This window comes from Rhipicephalus sanguineus, chromosome 9 (genome assembly GCF_013339695.2).
Source record: "Rhipicephalus sanguineus isolate Rsan-2018 chromosome 9, BIME_Rsan_1.4, whole genome shotgun sequence".
Classification (NCBI taxonomy): domain Eukaryota; kingdom Metazoa; phylum Arthropoda; class Arachnida; order Ixodida; family Ixodidae; genus Rhipicephalus; species Rhipicephalus sanguineus.
In genome coordinates, this window is record NC_051184.2 from 126362527 (window position 1) to 126380441 (window position 17915).

Consider the following 17915-nt stretch of genomic DNA (forward strand, 5'->3'; position numbering starts at 1 on the left):
AGCACCAAATAAAACAAGCACATATCCTGTGATATATTTCACTGTGCACACGATTGCAGTGCAATACCTGCAGAACATAGACAAGCCTTGATGCAAGAAATATTTTTCATGCTCTAGCTCTCGCAGAAATGCAAATGTCTCGTCCGTGCGATGTTGACACCGTTCGACGGACATTAGTTATCACGGACGTCCAATGCGGGCCACTGTAACAATAGTTATCGAGAGGCACACCAAGATACTGCAAAGCAGTCGCATTCCTATGGATATTTGAGAACACTGAGGGAGTTTGTACCTACATGTCCAGCCAGAATCATCTGATTTTATCAAATTGCATGCTGGCGCCAGCGATTTCATAGAAGCATAAAGTAGTGTTTACTGCTTCTTGAACACTGGGTTTATCGATGCAGAAGAAGGCAATGTCGTCGCAATAAGCTAAAAGTTTAATTTCCTCAGCCTCATCGGTATCCTCTAATGCTAGAATTTAGAAGCACACTTAGCCTAATGGTTCCCCGTATATTGCAAAGAGCAAAGGCGAGAGCTGACACCCTCACGCACGGATTATGTACTCTATTATAACCAAAATTATGTGGTTTACAATGAATCTTGTATTGCGCTTTTCATAACAGAGTGAAATGCCATTGTACAGTACAATACCGAACTGCAGATGTCTTAGAAGCGGAACAGGAAAGCACTGCACCTTATCACAGGCTTTAACGAGGTCTGTTTGAAGAAGGTCTACTTGGTGCATACTACTATCAATATGCTCAAGGAGTGACCGCGCTATATGGATATTAAAGACGATAGTCTTTCTTGGGGAACTTAAACGCAGAAATTTTGGTCTGTCCTTCTGTCTTTCTGTTTGTCGGCACGTCCCTCGATTCAGCCACTCGGCCAAAGTTGAACCACTTGCCCAAGGGCCAGCCGTCTTGAACTGGTATGGCTGTTCATACTTGTGAACGTTGTCGATCAAAAAGTAAATACCATGCATATCTGAGGTGCAACATCACTAGGTAAGTATTAGGTGGCGTGTTCCTTTAATAGAAAATGCATACATACGTAATTTTAAGGACCCTAGTTTCTTAAGCTGCGCTGAAAATGCATAAGAATGGAAGCTTGAGCGAGTTGGTATGCGTTCCTCTTTGTTGAAACAGCGCTCACTAGACGACGACGAAGTAAAAGAAGGCACAGGACATGGGGCTGCCTGTCCTGTGCCTTCTTTTACTTCGTCGTCGTCTAGTGAGCGCTGTTTCAACAAAGCTGAGAATGCGACTGCGCTGAAATTTGCCTTCCTCCGTGCCCTTCGCACGAGCTCATTGTTGTGTTTCGGTTTCGGTTCTGTATTGCACTGTACGAATGCCATGGGTTGATGTTGAAAAACTTTAGTTTTGAGAAGGCCAAGAAGGTGAAAAAAAATATTTAAAAAATGAAAAAGCAGCGTTGTGGGCGGCCTTCAGGCTGCCGGTTGTGGGCGCCGCTCTGGCGTTCCTGTTTTACCCAGGCGACGTGTAAATAAAAGAGTGTGTGGAGAGTACTCGTTGAGTGCGGACGTTTCTCTGCTTCAGCGCTTCGCGCCAAACCGCGTTTTCGGGCTGGCTGGCGCCCCCACCGGTCGCGTTGGTCACCGCCGGTCTTCGCCTGCTGCTGCGCCGGGACTACCAGCACGCAACACAGCACTCATGTTTCCCGACGTATGCCAGATGGCGTCCATATCTCACACAGCGCCTCTTCTATCGTCTTTACACGACATTTGCAGCGAAGCACGCAGATACGCGGCCAATTTGTTGTTTTTATAGAGCGGTCTCCAATTCCACATGTATCGTGGTCACCTACACATCTAGTGATCACTGTCTCCTGCAATTTGTGAGAGATTTCAAAAATAATTTGTAATCAACGTTACATAATAATAATGCCTATATCTGTTAACTCTCTTTAGCGCTTCTGTGTGAGCACTTTTGGGAATAATGTTGTATGGCCCTGACAGACAGAATGAGGAAGCTCACTACGTTCATAGGCTTCGTTGAAAAGCTGCTCAAGAAAAGGAATCACAATTGATCGAAATTTTATGTAAAATTTTCCACAAAGGCCATCTGAGCCAGCAGTTTTTTTTCTGCAACGTGCTTATTGTAAACTGTATTTTTTCCCTAGTAATAGGCCCTTCAACACTGAGTCTGTCATCCTCTTTGTAAGGGTGGCACAAGGCGAATAGAGTCGTGAGTTTTTCCTTCATAATGATCCTGAAGGTCAGCCGTGGTAACTCGATTTTATAATAATCTTTGAATACTGCTCTTATATGGCATGTCCCTGTACAAATATAACCACGTGATTCAATTTGCAATATTTAAATTGAAATTTTATTCTGCAACAAGAGCATGTTACAAGGAGGGTATCTGTTTAGAAAGTGCATATCGCTTTTCGTCTCCAATAGTGCTTTTTGTGGGTTCCTCATCAGTGAAACGAGTAACACGTGAACGAATCATTTCCCCTCTATATATTTCTGTATGATGTTGTATCTGTGCTCTTGGCTTTCAAAACCATGACGCTTATGAAGTAAATCAGAAAGATAACGTTTTTCAGCAGTTTTTCTTTGGGTTCACTAGTATGAAATACAAATCGCCTCATGCTTAGCTTTCTCTTTCTGTTTGAACATTTCGCCATGAGTCATTCGTTCTCTAGGATGCTAGCGACAGAATACAAACGCACGCGGCGTTGGGTGAAACGCACGGGTCGCCACACGTGGCAAAATTTAAATTATACGAAAGGCGGGCCAAGTGGCATCGTTGTCCGCGCTGCGTTTGCGTCGTATCGATCGCGAAGCACGCTAGTCTTTCATTTTGGGGTTGTAGCACCGTGCCGCTCGTAGCCAGCCGGGCAGGGAAAAAGAAGAGCGTCCAGTGGCTTGTGGTGGTGCGATCTAATGAGAATGCTTTGGCTGTTGTAGGCCTATGCCCAGGAGGGAAGAAACGAGATGGCTGAACCATAATCACGGTATATATTTCACACCGTGACTAGAATCATACAGAACGAGAATCAGACCAGAACCTGAACCACACCCACAAAGAAAAGAAACGTATGACACAAGCGCTCACTAACAGTGGCTTTATTATTTCATTCGTGCATATATATGTACAAGGCAACGTTACTCCAAATGCACACACGATATTAGCTCTAAACCAAAGCGTGCAGAACGATGATCGTATATATTATACTCGATGACATGAAACCATATTCAGTTGGCTGTACGGATAAAGAAGTAAAGTAGAAGTAAGAAGGACAAATACTTGCGTTTGCGCTCTAATGTAAGCCTCGGGAATATGTACCAACTAGACCTTAATGAAGTTTTATTTTAGTGACCAGGATCGACGCCCGTAATGGACGCAAGCCGTGGCATCACGTGCCACTTTCACTCACCGTTTTTATTTCTCCTCTTTAGGTCTTACACTCTCCGATTTTGTTCGCCGCCCAAAGGAAGACCCTGCAGGGTATTGGGACAACGCGAGCGCAAGATTGCGAGATTTTCTTGCGTTCTTCGCATGCGTCCTTGCGGCTAGAAAATTTCTTGAGTCCCCACTTCTAAAACTCTCTAGTGTTTCGCCAGAGTTATGATGTGCGCCTCCGACTTGTACTTTGACATATAGGTCTTGGTCGACCGCGCTCGTGTGATTATCCCTTGGTGGGGAGTTTTCTATATCTTGTGCATTGAACACAAAATGTGCGTTAAAGCTATAGACCGCGCGAAGGCCACTTTGCTGCCTGCAGCGGCCGCGTTTGCGAAAAGAGTGGGCTGCTAGCTAGAAGAGCCAAAGTAGGGGCCAGTTTAAGGAACTACTGTGACAGCTCGCGCTCGTCCTATGTATACCTGTGTATTCTTTTCGTGCGTGCTACTCTGTGTTTGAGCAGTGCTCTGCAAGTCTCTCGCTGTGACAGTTTTTGGTTCGCCCTCGCCTTGTGTGCTTTCTTTTCCTGCGTACTTTGCGCTGGAAGAGCGCGCAGGAAGTTTCTACCTAATTGCCGTCCTTCCTGTGACATTCCAATTTTCTCCTACCGCATTCATTGCGTCGCCCTTGAGGAACATTACCCGAATTGAGCAACATTACCCGAATTTGGAACATTACCCGCAGCGCCTTTTTAGGTATTATTGCGGAAGCCGCAGACCTTCATAGAATGAATCCACAGCCGTGCGCTCGACCAAATCAGCTCGTAACATCTTTCATTCGGTTATCGGTTTTGGAAAACATGAATGTTTAAAAAAGATCAGTCCTGCGGGCGTACGACCGTAATACTTTGAGCGCAGTCACTGACTCTTCTTTGGATGTCCATATAACGTAATCTGAGATATAGGAGCGGACGCCGAACACATGAAGTCCCAGTCCAAAATCGGCGCGCCGGTGCACACACGGAAAACCGCAAAGACTATATGATGACGAATACCATCTATGCCAACACGAACCGTACACTGTGCCAGTGGACGAATGATGCCCTTCGCCGCTACACAGACAGATGGGCCGCAGTAAGGTGTGGTCGCTTTTCGGAAGCGAGAACAAAATTCAGCGTGAATAATCGAAATAGCAGCGCTAGTGTCCACATGAGCTTCAACACGTACACCTTCTATTAACACTACTAATAAGTTCGATATCCACTCTGGAGGCATTGTTGACTGTCCGGTGGATGCAGTCCCCTCCCCATTCAAACTGCATTGGGGAGTTTTTTTAGTGGGTTTTCGAAAATTGGGAGGCGGGTCGCAGAGGCGACACTAAACGGCGATGTGGAGATGGTAACCGGCGGCGAGACTCACGAGAATTCGCAGGTATGTCAGCACTGTAAGGAGGAGAGAGTGAACGTCGAAAGGAAGAGCGGGAAGGCGTTCGTTGGTATCTGGTTGCACGGTCTCCTGGCGTAGGCACAGCGACGGTGGTGGCTGCAGAGAGTGCCGCAACGTCGGCGTACGTTGGCACCTGACGAGCGCAGAAAGCGTCCGAACACGTTGAACGTGATGCGGACGCTATCTTTTGCTTAACCCTTTGCGGTCCTTTGTCGGGCAGCGCCTGACAACGCGAAATGGCCGTAACTGGTCTGCTGTAGGGCACCACCCGACAATGGCGTTCGTGCTTTAAATTTCGCTGTTTTCTCACTGCGAGTCGCACACATTTTTTTGTATACATGAAGTGTCATCTGTTGAGGAATAAGTGACCTTTCTTTGTTGAGGTTTATTTTTTTTGACACTAGGGTGCAGCACGGAGCCTAGAGCGATCCACTCGCACGCAGTGCGCTGAGAAGCATGGCCACGTTATCACCGCGTGCGTTTTACGTGGTGCTTTTAGCTAGAGCGAGGATGACTTTAGTGAGGGAGAAAATTACGTGCCTCCACCAGACAGTGATGACAGTGATTCGACAGAAGTGAGTGACGACGGCGACGGCGGTGGATGCAACACCTCTGTTGACACACAGGGGTACAGTGCGCGACCACGTGCTGCCCATATACGCTGCCCAAATATAGCTAAAGGAGTTGCCTGCAGAATGCAGGAGCAGAAATAAATATCCTGTGAGTTTTTTCCATAGTTTGGGTTTTTCATCGCGGCACCAGAAACTTGCAAAATTGTTTCGGCCCGGTAGAGCCGGAAAGCGGGTAAACATTTCGGACCGCGAAGCGTTAATGATGACCCGCAAGTTGGTTGGAGCAGAAGGCAGAGGAAATTGCGGAGCGCCGGATGGGCAGCGCCACTGAAGCTCTTCAAGAACGATGTCGCGGATCAGCGTAAATAAGTCCAGGGCCGCAGGAAGACGAATGCCCTGCGGTCTCAGCATAGGGGAAGAGAATGGAGTTCGTCGGTCGCTGGCAAATTGTGATGACGTTGTTGTGATGATGATGTTGAAATGTGATGATGTTGAAAATCGTGGAAGAATGACCGCTAGGGTCACCCAATAGCGATGAGATCAATCTATTGGTACGACAAGGAATTCTCGCAGGCAGACTCATTTTGCCTAAAATCAAACATGTATAACTTGAAATTGTATTTTACGCACTTGAGGCAGCTTTCGGTTGCGTCAGAGAGTATTTTTTGTTGTTTTTTTTTTCTCACGCATCCAAAAAGGCGCCCGGTGCCGCTGCTCGTGGCGCCGTCTTCCATTTCGTCTGCTTCAACTCATTGCCGCTGTATTGTTGTTAGGTTGTCTCACACGTGCTGCGCTGTGAAAGCGTGCATTTATCGTCTCTTTTTCACGAATCAGCTTGGCTTGGATTGCGGAAGCAGTGCTAAAATAAACGCATAGACTCCACTTACAGCTAAACAAGTGTTCTGTAATCGTTTATTAAGGCTTCATTTACCAGCTAGCGCGCTGAAAACGACTGTTACATTCAATACGTTATTGTTCAGCGAAAATAAAGTAATCCTAAAAAATGACATGTGATTTCGGTTTTAATTTTTACCGGCACTACAATCGTCATCGCGTCCACCAACCAATGTTGTGGCATGTTTCAAGCCAGTTGAAGAAGACCGAACGCAGATAGAAAAATTCTGTTTTAAAGATTTCTACTCACATTCCAGAGAAACCGCTGCAAGGTTAAAAACTTCAGACGGTAGGCGTTCTATTGCGGTACAAACAGAAAAGCGATAAAGGACGGTAGACAGTCCCTTTAAAGGCGATCGTGTCTATTTAGAAGAGAAAATTGAGCGAGTTCGTATTGATTCATACTTAGGGCTGTGCAGCGCTCACAAAAAGGGAAGAAGTACACAGCGCTTGTCCTGTGTACTTCTCTCCTTGTCCCTTTTTGTGAGCGCTGCACAGCCCTAAGTAAAGATGGTGTCTATGCCTTTATTATTATGGCGTATGTGGTTGGTCTGGAACCCGGCGGACCTATCTCACTTGCACAATGCAATGACATCCTGAATGTACGAGGTGTTCGATTCACCGGCCAGTTGAATGCATTCAGCCAGCTTCTTCGCTGCCTCAGCGTGAACTGTAGGGGCAAACAAAATCTCACGAAGCTGCTGCGTGAGCATGTCCTAGTCGGGAACATCTGGTTGATGGCTGCAAAACCAGGTTTTCGCGACATCCCACAGGTAGATGGAGATGTTCCCCAACTTCTGTGGGTCGTCTAATCTGTCGCTGACGAGGTGGAAGTTTTGTAGCCAGTCGTTGACGTGATCCCCTTGTAGACTAGAAAACACCGGCGGGTTAGGCTGGCGGCTGGTAATGGCCAGAGCGGAGGCTGGAGTGAGCCGGTGGCGTCGAACGTACCAGGATTTTCTTCAGCGGGCATGACATGTGGTATTACACGACTACCCGAGCGGAGCTTCAGCGAGAACGTGCGAGGGGCCAGGGGGATCGAAAAGGACTGTGCACCACTTATACGAAATCGCTTTATTCGAGTTGTGCTCGAGCTGACAACGCTGATGATGATATATAAAGATGAGGATGTTTTACAAATGATGATGATATGTCCAGTTGACAAACAAGAGTCAGTGACTGCGCGCACACTAATTCTCTCTCGCGCGTCGTTCCCGCAACCTCTGCAACGTCGCGATGTCCTATCCTGCCTTGCAAAAGCTGGCATGCAGTTGAATATAAAAAAAAATATAGCTTCGCCAGAAAGACGATCAAGATTCTGGAGCACTTAGTCAGCGAAGAAGGAATTCGACAGGAGGCTGAGAAGCTTGCCGCTGTTCTTGAGTTCCCCTGTACGCTGCGTCAAAAAGACCTGCATAGTTTTGTTGGCTTGGCATCTTACTTCCGGAGCTTTGCAGAGCATGTCTCCGCTCCATGAACTGCTCGCAAGTAACGCGTCCTTCATTTGTTGCGAACGCTGTGAAAAAGCTTTCTTGGCGTTGAAGCAAGCCCTGACATCCGACCCGGTACTGTGCGACTTCGATCCAGGCGCACCGACCATCCTCCACACTGACGGTAGCGGTCATGGCCTCCGTGCCCTTGCCCTACAACGGGACACGAATGCGCGCGAATGAGTTGTTGCTTACGCCAGTCGTGCTCTGACTACTGCAGAGAAGAATTGCACAATAACAGAACAAGAGTGCCTTGCTGTTGTTTAGACAGTACGAAAATTTCCCCCTTACTTTCATGGCTGCCACTTTACAGTCGTTACCGACAGTAACGCACTGTGCTAGTTTTCGTCCCTAAAAAAATTATCGGGTGGCCTTGGTCGCTGCGTGCTTCGCTCGGAGGACTACGATTTTGATGTCGCCTACAGATATGGAAAGAAGCGCCAGGACGTTGATGCTCTCTCTCACTACTCCCTGCCTAGCCGTGATAATTCACTATCGGCACCTGCCACCAAGACTGATGTGCCAATCTCAGCGCTCAGTTGGCTATGGTCCGGCTGCCTATTTGTCCTTGTGTCGCATCAACGCGTCGACCCTTACTGCAGGTCTATTCTAGCTTGCATGAAAGGTACTTCCGCTCCACCGAGCGCCCGACTACGTCGACAACTTAATCAATTCAAGATTCATAGGGGTTTTTTACATCGCTACGTTCATCACATGAATGGAAAAAATGGGTCCCCGTTATACCACGTTGTCTTCAACGTGATGTCCTTCAAACATTTCACGATTGCCCATAATACGGCTACGGAACGCACCACTAACTTTTCTACCTTTTTCCTGGTCTATGGCCGCTCCCGGAGTTTCGCTCTGGAAGTCTCATTCCTTTCGGCTCCTGCAACCTCAGCACGTCCTTCATCGGAACATTATTTTGTCTCGCCTTGCACACTACCGTCACCTGGCCCGAATTAGCACCGGCATCTTTCAGGAATCTCGGAAGTCTCGCTACCACACGACTCACGATGATGTCACCTTTACCCCTGGAGACGAAGTTCTTTGTACTATGGGCCGCGTTTCCTGCTTATGAGAAAAATTCATGAGTCGCATTATTGGGCCTTGCGTGGTCAGTGATAAATATCCCCCGTTAATTACCGTGTCTCACCCCTTAGACCTCCTACCGATCACCGTTCCCGTGGGACAGAAATTGTTCATGTTTCTCGGTTGAAGCCGTATACAAGACGCACCTCTTAATACTGTTGCGTGGCCAGGCGGCCGCTTCCAGTGCGAGAGGGAATTAGTGTGAACGCACTCAATGAATCTTCTCTGTCATCTGGACATATCACCGTCATTTGTGCCACTTCCTCATCTATCATCATTAAAGTGTGTCACCTCGAGCTGAATCTATACTCCTGTTTTTGTACTTTTCCAAATAACTTTATTATGTTTTTAATTCAAATTCTCCCCTTCATTGCTTATATTATAATGTATTATTGTGTTCGTAATATTTTTGTTTTATTGTTATTTAGGAAATAGCAATCGAAAAAAAATTAGCTTATATTTAATGAAATATTTCATAAATCTATCCGATTCTTGGCCAGTCCCCCATCGTGGGTGTGTGCGCGACATTCTAGGATCTACACTACTGCATTCTACTCGAGCTCGACTCGAATAAAGCGGTTCCTTATGTTATTTAGATCAAGGCGAGAGGAATGATAAAGCGCTGGTTTTAAATAACCAGAACCATTAATCCATATCTTCTTGTTAGACTGAGTAAAACAGTTTCATTCATAGATTACTTTTAGGGGCGAAGCTCCTTAAGGCGGCACCCGTTCGTCCCTCGTAGTCGTAGTAGTAGTCGTAGTGCGTAACCAGTCTTACGCTTTGACCTCCAAGGTGGTGCCGGTGGGAGATTTTTCCTGTGCGTTGTTGAACAATAAAAAATTCGCAGCGTGCGCGTTAACTAAAAGCCGGATTCTTCTGTCTCTCATTCCCCATTAGCAGCCATTGGCATGTTCCAGTAGGGAACGTTAGTAGAAGTAGAAGTGTAAGTGTTAGCTAAAAGCCGACTTCTTCTGTCTCTCAGTCCCATTAGCAGCCATTGTTTACCTCCAAGGTAGTGCCTGGTGAGATTTCTCCTGTGCGTGATTAAACAATAAAAATTTTGTTCAAAACGCCGTTTATTGATGAAATAAACCAAAGAAAGACGCCAGATGTTTTGTAAAAGCAAAACGAAAGAACGCCAGATGTTTCTGAAGCAAAACAAAAAGACGCCAGCTGCTTAACGAAAGACGCCAGATGTTTTCTAAAGCAATGGTTTTCTAAACAATGAAAATTCACAGCGTACATGTAAAATTAAAGTGAGCTGCAAGTCGTCATAACTCATCGAACCTTTAGTATAAACGCGCCCGATCTCACGTCGGTGATGATGTACTGGGCAGAATTCGCGGAAGATTCAAGGTCTACCGATGAACCTCCGCAGCTTCGCCCACTCATCATCATTCACTCCGTGGATATGCTGTGATTTTTCTTTTTTGGTCTTGCAAAGATTGCAAATTAAGGTATCTCTTGATATCTCAGGAGCTTTCAGATGGGTGATAATTCCACACAAATCTTGCTGCGAATCACTGAACGCGCTCAAGCGCATGAATGACGCATCTTGGGAAACGGATCTTGCACATGACAGACCCAACACAGTATAGGTCTAACGTAGGCATGGTATGCGGCCAGTTTAACTGATCTAATTGCATGTTCAGGATTACGTTGTAAAAGGCCAGGAGCTTTTTCAGCTCTGCTATTAACAGTGCTAATGTGTTCGGACGATCTCCCGTCCTGAAATACATAACACCTGAATATTTGTATTTGTCTTCTTTCCTAATAACTTAGTTGTTTAAGATGTATTTAATCATGAACAATCTGACGCTTTTAGTAAAGCTGACGTGGATTCACTTATGAATGTATAGTACTATGTCATTATTTTTACGCCATGCCTTTTCCTGATTTAGTTCATGCTGAAGCTTGCTGGAATCCGCTTTGTCGGTCAAGTAAGTTGACAAAACACCTTCATCGGCAAAGATACTTATACGACACTTAATTGCATCCGAAATATCATTCATGAACACAAGGAAGAGAAGTTGACCCAGTAGGGAACCCTGAGGTACCCCTTCTGTCACCAAAAATAAACGTCAGCGTGACCCAACTACGTTGTGAATTCTTGATGTTAAATAGTCCGTAATCCATCGGCAAATAATTTGATAAATCTTGAAATTTGTGGGAACCACGTCCACAGGCTACCGCGAGATAGCGCCACGTACTACGCAGTGGCGGTGTGCGTGGCCCAGCGGCGCGGTTTAAAGGGGCATCCTGCGCGCTGCCCAGGGGAGAGGCTCCTTGGCTGCCAGGAGGGACAGATTCTGCCACCCGCGTTGGCCGATTGCTGCTGCCGGAGATTATGGTCGCCGCCTCGCTGTCTCGTGTCCCTTGACGGACCCCGCCGTATGCATCGTATCATTAAATAAATTATTGTTTGTTGTGAGTTCAAGCCTCCGTCGTCCTTGCTTTAACTACAGACGGGACGCAGCAAGCCCAGTACCAGAAATTTTGGAATTTCGGTATTGGAGTGTCATCAATCCAAAACTACACCACGGATGTCGCCTCCGTAATCTAAGGCTGATGCCAGAACATGATAGAATTCAATTAGTTGGGTTGTACATGAAAAACTCTGTCTAAGCCCGTGTAGTCTAGGATTTAAAAAATCTACTTGAAGTCATGTAATTCATTAGGGCGGATTATAAGACATGTTAAAGTAGTCTACACCAAATTGGCGTCAAAGAAATATGCTTGCATTTGGATGCATCTGATTAAGAACAGTTTTGAAAACATGCACATCATTTCCTACATTCCAGTCGCCAGGAAGCTTGACTTATCCAGTGATTTTTTTGTATAAAAACATAAAGGTAGCCTGCTACGGCCTCATAACAGTTTGTGAAACTTTTGGTGATATGCCATATGGCGCACTTGCTTTAATTTCGTCAATGCGTTGCAACAATTCAACTATGCTAATAAATGAAAGGTCTATCTCGCGCATAATCACATATTCTTCTTTTTTATTCCCGGCAATAACTTCTGTAGGACGGCGGAAAGCTGATTTAAAGAAATCATTGAAAGTATGGTTTGAAACCCCGGCTCACCATCACGATGTATATTTGGGGAACTAACCTGCTCGCTACCACGCCGTCTGAAAATCTCTTATTGGGAAAGTCAGTGGCCAAACGCTTAAAATACTTCTCCCTGGCTTCTATCAGTTTAATTTTAGAGGCTGCCGTCAAGTCTTTATTTTTATCGTTCTCTCTCTCTGTTTCTTTCTCTCTCTATTTCATTGTTGCCCTTTGTTTATTTTCTTTTTTCTGTTCCTCTCTTGTTCTCAGTTCTCTTTTTCGTGTTTGCTTCTTATATATAAATATTCCTCTTTCTGTGTATTTCTCTGTCTTTTTTATCTTTCTTTCTCTATATCTGCATCACTCTTCCATTTTTTCTATATTTGTTATTTGCTGTCTGTATTTTTCTATCGCTTTATTGTGTCTGTTGTTTTCTATCTCTTTCGCTGTCGCTCTATGGTTTTCTCTGCTTCACTACATTTTATGGCTTTATTTCCTTTATTTCTCTCTATTTCTCTTCCTCTTTCTTTGTATTTTCTGCATCTTTCTGTGTCTCTTTCTCGTTCATTCGCATGTGTTTTCGTTTGGCGCTCGCACCTGCTGTACTCGGTAGTTTGGCTTTCCCATTTCCTGTGGCACATACCCATTCGCTCGGTTAGGCCACTGACATCAACGGCGACGCTGCTCATCGCAGGAACGGGAGCCTAAGAGCAACAGGCATCTCGTTGCCTTGATCGGATACCACGCCAATCTACCTATTCAATGCAGTGAAGGTCAGGATTGTAGCTCAGTTTGCGCTTGCGTACTTTGAAGCAAACTTGTGTGTAATCGTTGAGTAGTTCGAAGTTTGCTTTCATCTGTTCGGTGTGGTTTTCGGGTAAGCATTCAATGTTAGGTATGTTCTCAGTGAGTGTGTTTGGTTCCGGGTTAGTTTGAACATCTCTAGATTGTACTAGCAAGAAAAGCATGGAAAACAGTTGCTTGCGATTTCACAGCACACTTTTGATCACGAAAACCGCAGAAAATATGGGTTGTCTGATTTTTACCACGAAATTGTTTTATGTCGGGGTCCACCAAGACTTTCATGACGTATTTCCGTCAGGGAAATACGTCAGAAGTATAAACGCCATTTAATAGGAAAGAAAAAAGAACTAGAGAAATTTCCATTCACGGGGGGCGAACCAATGACCTCTCGGTCCGCGACGATGGCTGGGGCACCTTTAGCCCACTGAGCTACCGCCAAACACATTACGGAGGCTCCATGACCATGCCTTTTATCTTTCACATTATCCTCTCACAGTGATATTGGATGGATGTATGTATGCTATAAGCATCCCCTTTACAACGGGGCGGTGATACGTGTGCCAGCAGGCCCGAGAAAAAACGCCAGGCCTGCGCTGAAACCGCAGCACAGTCACAGCGAAAGCTGGAAGAGCGGCGTTTCTAGAGCCTGTTGTAAGCTCTCTTGGGGCTACAATACAAGTACACCAGAAAGGTACCCACTACGCCATAAATTACAATTTTCGTGAAGTTGGGAAGCACCTACTAAGCCATTATTCGTCGTTCTGCGGAGAAACGAGGCACCAGCTACACGTCTGTAAGGCATTATGTGCACTTTGTTGACGCGACGACTGATGACGATGAAGAATTATGGCTCAGCTTTTTGTAATAGGTTGGAAGCTTTAAACGGCCCACCAGTTATGTCACTTGCACTGGGTGACGCCCGGTCGCTATTTCCCTCTCCCGTCATGCTGTATAACATACGTTGACCTGGGAGAGAGACGGGGGGGGGCGAAGAACTTTACTGTGACCCCGAGGAAATGGATCATGCGCTTATGGGCTTCCTTGGCCACCAATACAAGTGCGCTTGCGAGGAACCCACTACGCTATAAATCATTGTAACTTTACTGAGACCCGCTGCGCGCTGACGCGCGCCTTGCAGGACCCAAATAAAGTTTTTCAACCAACCAACCAACGCGAGGAAATGGATCATGCGCTTATGGGCTCCCTTGACAACCAATACAAGTGCACTTGCGACGAACCCACTACGCTCTAAATCATTGTAATTTTGCTGAGACCCCGAGGAAATGGATCACGCACTTATAGGCTGCCTTGGCAACCAATACAAGTGCACTTGGGAGGAACCAGGGCTGGGCAGAGATACTCAGAAAAGTATTCCGGAATACAGATATCGAAATACATGAACTGGAAGTCTCAAATACAGATAGTGGGATACAATTGCCTTCAACGTAACGGGATATTTCGGAGATACTTTTGCAGTATGACGAAAAAACTATTCCGGAATACAGTTACAGCGATACAGATACTGGAATACTTTTTTTATTTCAGGGATGCTCATACTACGCAAAGGCACTTACTAGTGCAGCCTAATGTTGTTTTTAAAGTTACGGCGCATAGAAACGTTCAGTTCATTTATTTATACAGTACCATCAGCGCTATTAAGACATTGCAGGGTAGGGGGGGGGCAAAATACATAATTCGTAATATTGACATAATTACAAGTATCAATTCTAATAAAAATGCAATATTTCACAGCAACAGTAACAAGGATTGGACACCGAAATCGACATACTTGGCGATCAAACTAAGCTGTGCTAGAAATAGCACACTTTAAGCAAATCACTCGAATCACTAATGAACACCAGTGAATTGAGAAAAAGCACATATTTATTTTGAAGATCTGCTTTGCTGAGAAGGTTGCTGTGTAGGCTTCTTAAATGGGCTGTCTTCTAACAGCGTCGGTTCAGCCTCAGCACAAGACTCACGAAAGAAAGAAAGTCTGCCTATCGCTGAAGGCGAGCAGAAATTCGTGTTATAGTGAATAAATACCGCCTTCATAGCCGGATGGCCCTGTAGCGTGGCGATATGTCTTCTCGGGTCATCTAGATACCGAAACACTTCCGCCCTCACTTAAGTTGTTCAGACTGTTCAGAATCCGAAGTCGTTCCCCATCTTCGGAATCTTCAGCCGTCTCACCCTGTCGGCTTCAATGAAGCTTTCACCACCACCGACGCTACCAGCACCCATTTCAGAAAGCCGCAACAGGCGAAGTCGGCTCCGGCGGTGGGGGAGCCTGCTACCACAAAAGACCGTTTCACGCATGTAATCAATTAGGAACGCATTCTGACATTGGAAAGGTGGCTGAAAGCGCGTCAAAGATAGCCATCTTCTAGTCACTTCCGCTGCGACTACGGGAATTAACTGCTTTTGGAAGTGCCGCCGCTTTGAAAACTGAACGCACGCGAAGCATTGCAAAGCCTGTTCCAAGGCGGTATCCGCGCGGGGGGTCGCGAAGTAGTGGCTTGCCACCCGAAAAAAAACTAGGCGTGCTGCATTGACCTTGAGAGACAGTGACTTTCGTCGGCAGAGGCCGACAACACTGCCCCCGCGATTCTGCCCTCTGCAGCTTCGCGCGCTTTACCACATGGACCATTCTGTGCTTGAGGGGAAACCATCGCCGCCCCATCTGTCGGCGACCGGCGGCGCGCCTTTGCTTGTCTTGGCACAAAAAAGAAAAAGAAACGTCATTCCCCCATTGGAAACACGCCTCAAGTCATTTCCGACACAAAAAATAATGTAACGAGATACCCGTGCCCTGCATAGTATCGCGATGCAGGCGATACATCGTAAGTGTATTTCACTACTGATATACAAATATATTTTTCAAATGTATCTCGATAGAGAAATACAGATACTCAAAAGTATCTCTGAAATACTATCGCGATACTATTGTATCGCGATACTGCCCAGCCCTGGGAGGAACCCACTACGCTATAAATCATTGTAATTTTTGAGAAGTAGGGCAGCAGGCACTGTGCCATTTTTCGTCATTCTACGGAGAGCCGTGGTACCTGCAAAACGCATGTAAGGCATTATGCGCATTTTGTGAATGCTGTGCCTGATGACGATGAAGAATTATGGCGCAGCCCTTTGTAATTGGTTGGAAGCATTCAACAACCTACTCGTCGCGCAATTCGCATTGTGTGACGCCTGGTTACAGAATTCGCGTTGTGCGGCGCTTGGTGCTTATTTTACTCTTCTACCACGCTATATTGCAAATGCTAATGTGGTTCCTTCTCGACATGAAGCCTGTATAGGACCTTTTTGCAAAGCAGTTTCAAGAACCGGCATGGCTCAGAGGTTGAATACTGGGCCCCCACGCAGAGGGGCCCAGGTTCGAACCTCGTTCCATCCTGGAATTTTTTTCTTATTTCGTTTTTTTCCTATTTCGAGCGACACTGGTTACGGACACCGGCGGCGGCGGCGGACAACTACGGCGCCAAGAACGGCCGGTGAAATGATCTCATAACAGCTTTCGCTGTAAAACGGCCGGTGAAATGATCTCATAACAGCTGTCGCTGTAAAAAGGAACACGCCGTTGCTACGACCGTCCCATTCGGCGCGTTTAAAATAAAAGTCATTTCGTCAACGCTTTAACACACCGTCAGGTGGCGTCTGTAGCCTAAGCCTCGTAAAGGGACTTTAAAGCCTCACTCATAGCATCCATCCATATAAAAAAATAGCTCTCCGACGCTCGCCCGGCTGTCACACCGGGTTGCCCGCTCGAACTGTGAGAAGTAACGGACAGGCTAGAGGGAAGACACGACGCGCGTAGCGTTTCTCCTCGCATTTCACGGCGCTCTGAAGGAATGCATATCGAGTATCAGTGTTTATTATGGGCTTGTTGATGCCATCTTTGCGCGGGATTCACCATATGCGGTGTCCACGGATACGTTAAGAGCTTCAGCTACCGCGAGGGTTAAATTATGATCATGGGCGTTTGTGGTCGGTACGGAGATGTGCCTAGGCGTCCACGTGAGTGCGATGCGTCCACGTCACGCGTTGCTACATCTGTCCAGCAGTAGACTTTGTACAAGCTCTCATATATACCAATGCACTATAAACAATAAACTACTTCTGTGACGACACCTTTCACTTTCGTGTTATACCGATTCCTATGACGGAGGGATCAGCCATCTTTTTTTAGCGTATAGATAAAACATATCCACACCTTAACAGGGAAAAATTGGTGGTTAGGAGCCGTGAAATGCCTACAGTTTCTGCGACCACTGAAGGCAGATAGATACGCCAGTCGCATAAAAGTGTCCCAGGGACCGTTGGTAATGTCGATTCCGCGGGACGGCTAAAAATTGGCCAGTTTGTCGCAGTCAAATTGTAGAACAGTCCTTCGCCACGGCCCTCGTCCGGTAATTGCAATGGCGGAAGTGTCATGCCAAAACCTGGTGAACACCCGACCTCTGTCAGTCACCACATAATCAGGAGAGTTAGCAGATTCTGCACGGGGTAAGGTGGTGGTTATGAGCAGTGCGATGCGCTGTTTCCATGCCCACCACTGTTTATGCGTTATGTCGGCAGTCGTCGTACTTTTGTTCATGTGCTTGTCTTTTTTGCTTAACTTGGTGACCATCCATTTAGCTGTCCCTCCGTGCAGTTCAGCTACGCCTCTTACGGCGCATAACTCAAGGCTGAACAGGTGCTTTTGCCCTGGATGATGTCCTCTAACTCAGGAGATTTTCATATGTTGAAAGACATGATGGCGCTGGAGCAAGGCGAAATGGCGGCCTGAACTTCCGGCGCATTGAGAGCATGGTTCCTGGTGCCATGGGTTCTTGGGACGCTCACTGTGCGGATAGCAATATCGTCTATATTTTACGTAGATTACAGCACCTTGCTGGCTTAGAAGTGTAGGCCAAAATACGGCAGATCGTACGCACTGTGGGAATCGATGTAATGCGAAGCAGCCACCAAAGAGCTACCTACAATGCCATGTTTGCCTATGAGCCAAATGAAGTCATTCATGTCATGCCACATAGTTCTCTGTATATCGCATGTTTGTTATGCACTCATGCATGTGCACTCTTTATTATAATGAAGCCTATGTTGTGGAATATGCAAGGCATGACCTGTCATTTATGTTCGTCACGCAAACATGTCATGCCATACCAATTTT